Source organism: Psammomys obesus, unplaced genomic scaffold (genome assembly GCF_907164565.1).
Source record: "Psammomys obesus unplaced genomic scaffold, mPsaObe1.curated_primary_1811, whole genome shotgun sequence".
Classification (NCBI taxonomy): Eukaryota; Metazoa; Chordata; class Mammalia; order Rodentia; family Muridae; genus Psammomys; species Psammomys obesus.
Genome location: NW_026587216.1, coordinates 44,435,873 through 44,442,723, shown reverse-complemented (window position 1 = coordinate 44,442,723; position 6,851 = coordinate 44,435,873).

Genomic DNA, 6,851 nt, shown 5'->3' with positions numbered 1-6,851 from the left:
CATCTTTTCTTTGTTCACTGTAATTGGAAGCCATAATCGGTACATGCTACCACATGCTAGAAATGGTCAACATCTTGCTGGAGGTGAGACATGACAAGGAACTGGCCTGGGGTGACATGTTCAACTCTGTGGCTGAGCGCTTGCCTCACATGTGTCCTACAAGGATAAAATATTTTACAAAAACAGAAACTGGTCTAATCTAGATGCTACTACTGCCCCCCAGCAGGAAAGAGCTGAGCCAAATAACTTCAGAAACTGGTCTTAAATCCTCCTCATGCTTCATAAGTTAGTCTTCATGGGTGTTCAGACCCATGTTTGCTGCCAAGTGCACCAGGCTTCATGAAGGAGTTATAATTCACGCATGGATTCAAATTTTCTTCAGAAATCCAAAAGGATGCCACCAGATGCACCCTGTCAAACCTTAAGAATGGCTTCCTACAGTTAAAAAAAGTTTACAGGAAATAAAAATTCAAGACTTTTGTAAACAGAGTCTTAAGGCCTTTCCTGCTTGGACTCTGACTGTATCCTCCTTGTCTTCTTGTCCCTACAAGTGGCCAGATTTGCTCCTCCTTCCAGCCCTAATAATGAGACTGTGCTTTAATGCTTGGCTTCGTTCTTCTGATTTCTGCTTATCCACATCTATTTTTGCTCTGCTTTCCAAATTCAATCTTCCTATTTCTTCAGATGTTAGCTTCTCCTCACCCTTCAAACCTGATTTTTTTTTTTTTTTTTGTCACAGACAATTTGCCTTTGTTCCTTTAAAATTTTTTGAGGATTTTTCTGTGGTAAAGGAACCAAGGCATATGGGAAACCTTTAAAACTTGTGTTCTAGTAGTTTATAAAAGCTTCCTGCAGTTCTTACTTAAAGGGAAAATAGGAATGCTTAAAAGTATTCTGTTTCTGATTTCAGCTTTGTTGACACATAGTTCTAAGAAGAAAGCAGAATGTTTTGTTCATGTACTCCAGCAAGGATTTGCAATCTTTCTACCACATGGCTGCATGGTTTATCATATTGGCAGATGCCTTCAGCCCAACTAGCCCTGTTGCCATCAGTTGGCACAGCATAGGGCATTACTTAATAAACCACTGGTCAGCCATTTAGAATGCAGACAGCACCTTTAGTTGTTAGCAATAACTTTGAGCAGTAGTTACCTTACCATGTGACTATATGACTTTGTAGGGAGGTGGCTCCAAAGGGTGCTGATACGAAGGGGAGAGGGTTGGATAGATACACTGGAGGACTAAAGAGTAGGGTGAAAGAAATAAGGAGAAGCCATACAGTGAGTAACTTGGAAGTTTCTATAGACTAGAGGGAAGAAGCAGCAAGTTACAAATAGGCTTAAATGAAAGGAAGCGAGGGGCTCTGAACAGAGATTTTTTTTTAATTTTATTTTTTTCTTATCAGTTACATTTTATTAACTCTGTATCCCAACCGTGTCCCGATCCCTCATTCCCTCCCAGTCCCTCCCTCCCTCCCTCATCTCCACCGTGCCCCTTGCCAAGTCCACTGATAGGGGGGACCTCCTCCCCATTCATCTGATTCTGTTTTATCAGGTATCTTCAGGACTGGCTGCAAAGCTCTCCTCTGTGGCCTAACAGGACTGCTCCTCCCTTGGGGGGTTGGGAGGCCAAAGAGCCAGTCATTTAGTTCCTGTTAGAGATAGTCCTTGTTCCCTACACTATGGGAAGCCAATTGGTTACTGAGCTACCACAGGCTACATCTGAGCAGAGGTTCTAGCTTACAGTCATACATGGTCCTTGGTTGCATGTCAGTCTCAGAAAAGAGCCTGTGCCCAGATATATTTGGTCCTTGTGGAGCTCAGAGATTTCTTAATTGAATACAAATGTCAGGAAAAAACTTAGTCTAGGAATCTTTAGAGAATGAATTTACAGAACAGTGGGATCAGCATGTGGGCTGCTGATAACAGAGATTCTAACTTTGGTTTCACTATTAGTACTTCAAAGTTCCCAGGACAAGTACTCATGGCAGTTGCTACCAAACATTGAATTTCACTTGAAAGCTGAATGTAAAAAAAAAAAACCAAAACCAAAAACCAAACCAAAACAAAACAAAACTTTCTTTACAGAAACTATATACACAGAGTTCCCTCTCGATAGCTGGTGTGTGTATGTGTGTGTGTGTGTGTGTGTGTGTGTGTGTGTGTGCATGTGTGCATTAGAATTCAGCCTTGGATATTGTTCCACAGATGCCATTCACTTTTTATTATAAGGAAGGGTATCTCAGTGGCCTGGAACTCACCACATGGGCTAGGTTGGCTGACCAGTGAGGCCCAGGAGTCATCTAGTATCTATATCCCCAGAAATGGGATTCAAGAACACTCCACCATGCCTGGCTTTTGAAATTTTGGTTCTGGAGTTAAACTCAGGTCCATGTTCATGCCTGCACACTTGGTTGACTGAGCTCTTTCCTCAATCCCATTTACATGTTAGTATTGTTAGTGGGGATTCATATACTCTCCAGATTTCAAACTCAAGAAGGAAAGTAAAGACATACCATCTGCTCTGATGAAGTTTTAGCGTTTGACATTTAGAGAGTCATAAAGAACTCTGAGGTATAAAACTAAGTTGACTGAATTCAATAGCTTCAAGTTCATTGACAAAAATGCTCTATCAATGCTTGGCCACTGTGTTGACTCTCCCCTCCCTTCTCTTCCAAGACATTGTAAGTCATCCATACTCTTACAGCAAGATAGTATAGCAGGAAGAGACACTTGCTGCCAAGCCTGATGACCTGAGTTCAGTCCCTAGGTCCCACATGATGGAAGGAGAAACTCAACTCCATGAAGTTGTCTCTGACCAGCACATGTGTGCCAGTGCTCATGCATGTATACACAGATATAAAAAATACATAAATACTGTTTCAATCAACAAATAATAAATCTACAATACCCTTTATACTTTCAATATCCAATGTGTTCCAGGAATCCATTTACAATTAATTGGGATCAGTACCTTAGGTGAAATCTGGGTAAACCTGATAACCCTGGCCCTGCTGTGTGTCAGTGGGACACAAGACCAGTAAGGTCAATCACAAAGCTGTTTGTCCTTCCTGCCTGTGCCAATGGCAAGTTTACTGCCTTCGTCACATTTTTTCCCACATTTCTTAATACTCTCAAGACTATGTTCCTCCACAAAATAGGAAAAAACTCACTGTTTCTATGGATTGACTGACAACATTTTACTGAGATATTTTGAAAAAAGATCCAAGTTGGTGGCAACTAGTGTGTACAGTTTTTGAGGGGCAGAGGATCCAAAACTCCGGAATTGGTGCTTGGAGAAACATCTAAAGCCAGAAAATCGACAGTGAGGCTTTCTGAACAAGAGGGGACATCATATAAGTTGAGACCTGTAGACTCAGGTCACCTGCGGACTTCTTTGGGGACAGAGATAAATGATCTTTTGATCCCCCTGCACTCCCCTTTTTCAGGCCTCCCACCTCCTTCTCGGCAGAGCCAGCTCACAGAGATTCTCAGCACAGAACTCACTGCCTGGAGACTGAGAGAGCAGAGGCAGGGCTCCTAGCTCTTCAGCTACAGCTGCCGGCTGTACCAGCCTTCCAAGTGAGTCCCAGATCTGCGGTACCATCCTCCTAGGTTCCACATCAGTGAGCGGTCCTACGGACTCTGCAGGGCCTCCCAGCTAGTGACTGTGAGGTCTACCCAACCTCTCAGTGACAGATAGCCAGCTGTACAGCCACCAAAGTCCAGAAGACCTGCCAACCCAGGTACAACAAGCACTGGGCCACCTAGGTCTGTAGACCACTGTTGTGGCTCCTCAGGACTTCCCAGAAGGCATCTGAACTGACCTCCCAGTCTGCTGCTGCAGCTGGACTCCCTAGTTCAGCGGATACAGCACCACTGAGCTGGTGAAGCTCGTCAGTCCTCCTGCATATGACTCAGCAGGTCCAAACCTGAGAGTAGAGAGCTGGGGTACCCAGGTCCTTGCCGATGTGACCTGTTTGAGAGTGAGTGCACCTTCAAGTGCCTAGAGAGCTCCAGATCGAGGGTCCTTCTAAGCTAGCAGCCAGACATCAGATCTCTCACACCCTCACACCTACTGTGGGAAACAAAGGGACTCTTGGGACATTGAAGCCCCTACTCTGTGGGTCCACCAGAGGAGTTCAGGCAAAGAAAAAATGCCTGGAGCTCAGACAGAGCCGAATACCAGTAGCCTGTAGGCCACTGAGGCATTCAGGAAATTTTCATAAAGAAATTGTGCCATGATTATCACCAGCACCTGCTACACCTTCAGCACATGCAACCCTGTCTATGCCTGCAAGGCAGCACCCCTCCCAGACACTCAAGGGTTCTACATTCCCTAGCACCCTGTCCCTCAAGAAACACTTCCACGCACACATACAGGCTTGCCTGCACTTGTTCTTCTGCACCCAGGGACTATCCTCCCACGGGTACAGCTGAAACACCAACACACACAGTAAAACAGCTGGAGCTCTCTCATCTTTCTGAAGAATTCTCCAGACACCAGAGAAAGACGGTCTGAACTGCAGAATCCAGAAACAAACAGTGAAGGTTACAAATAAGCAAATGGCCAGAGCTCAGCGAAAGAACACATCCAGCAAAAATCAGGACACCAGCAAATGCCAAAATCAGTGGATACTCCAATTCATCAGAAACAGAGGAAAATTACTTTAAAGCTATGCCTATCCAGCTATTAGAGACATATAAAGAGGAAAGAAACAAATCTTTCAGAGAAATAGCCATACAAATACAGACAGTTAAAGAGGAAATGAACAATTCTCTCAAAGAATTGACTACCCAAGTGAAGGCAAATAAAGAGGAAATGAACAAATCTCTCAACGAAACACAGGCAAATATAACCAAACAAATAGAGACACAATTAGAGACACGATTAGTGGCATATAGAGAGGAAAGAGATGAAAAAAATAGAGGCTATCACACAAACAGGAAGCCACATGCAAACAGATGAAGGAAATGGTGCAAAGCATAAAAGCAGAATTAGAATCAATAAAGAAAACACAAACTGAGAAAACCCTGGAGCTGAAGAACTTAGAGAAAAGATCAGGAACCACAAAGGTAAGCATCACCAATAGAATACAAGACATGGAAGAGAGAATCTCTGGTGCTGAAGATACACTCGCAGAAACTGATACTTCTCTCAAAGAAAAAAGTAAAATCAGAAAAGTCCCAAACACAAAACATCCAAGAAATCAAAGATGCCATGAAAAGGCAAAATCTAAGAATAATAGGAATCAATGAAAAAGAAAATTCCAGGCTCCAAGGTCCAGAAAATATTTTCAAGAAAATCATAGAAGAAAATTTTCCCAACTTAAAGAGAGGTCCATAAACATACAAGAGGCCTACAGAACACCAAATAGACTAGACCAGAAAAGAAACTCCTCACGCCACATCATAATCAAAACACTAAATCTATAGAACAAAGAAAAGATATTAAAAGCAGCAAGAAAAAAAAAAAAGGCTAAGTAGCATATAAAGGTAGACCTACCAGAATCACACCAGACTTCTCATGAGAAATTATGAAAGCCAGAAGGGCCCGGGCAGATGTCATGCAGACTTTAAGAGACCACAGATGCCAACCCAGACTACTATATCCTGCAAAGCTTTCAATCAACATAGAGGGAGAAAACAAAACATTCCATGACAAAACTAAATTTATGCAATATCTACGTGGAAACCAGCCCTACAGAAGATACTAGAAGGAAAACTCCAATCCAATGAAAATAACAATACCCAAGAAAACATAGGATACAGATAATTTCCCAACAAAATTAAAAGAAAACAGGCAATGAATCACAGTAAGAATGGCAACTCCACAATAAAAAGAACTAACGTTCATTGGTCACTATTATCTGTCAACATCAATGGACTCAATGCTCTGATAAAAAGACACAGACTAACAGAATGGGTACAGAAACAGGATTCAACATTCTGTTGCATCCAAGAAACACAACTGTGCAACAAAGATAAACACTACCTCAGAGTAAAGGGCTGGAAAAAATGTTTTTCAAGTAAATGGACAACAGAAAAAATGCTGGGGTAGCTATTCTAATATCTAATAAAATAGTCTTTCAACAAAAATTAATCAAAAAGATGAGGAGGGACACTGCCTTCTCATCAAAGGAAAAATCCACCATGAGGACATCACAATTCTGAACATCTATGCTTCAAACACAAGAGCACCTACATTCGTAAATGAAACATTATTAAAGCTTAAATCACACATCGATCCCAGCACCTTAATAGTGGGAGACTTCAACACCCCACTAATAAAGGCACTTCCAGAGGCCTTAATTCAAATGGACCTAATAAATGTCTACAGAACTTTCCACCCAAACTCAAGAGTATACCTTCTTTAAAGCACCTCATGGAACCGTCTCCAAAATAGACCATATAGTTGGTCACAAAGCAAGCCTCAACAGATACAAGAAGATTGAAATAATCCCTTGTATTCTATCTGACCACCATGGACTAAAGCTGGACCTCAACAACAATGGAAATAGCAAAAAGCCTACGCACACATGGAAACTGAACAACTTGCTACTCAATGACAACTGGCTTAAGGAAGAATTGAAGAAAGAAATTAAAGACTTCCTAGAATTCAATGAAAATGAAGGCATAACATACCCAAATTTATGGGACACAATGAAAGCAGTGCTCAGAGGAAAATTCACTAAGTGCCTTCAAGAAGAAATTTGTAACATCTCATACAAGCAACTTAATGGCACAACTGAAAGCCCTAAGGAAAAGAAGAAGAAGAAGGAGGAGGAGGAGGAGGAAGGGGAGGAGGAGGAGGAGGAGGAGGAGGAGGAGGAGGAGGAGGAGGAGGAGGAG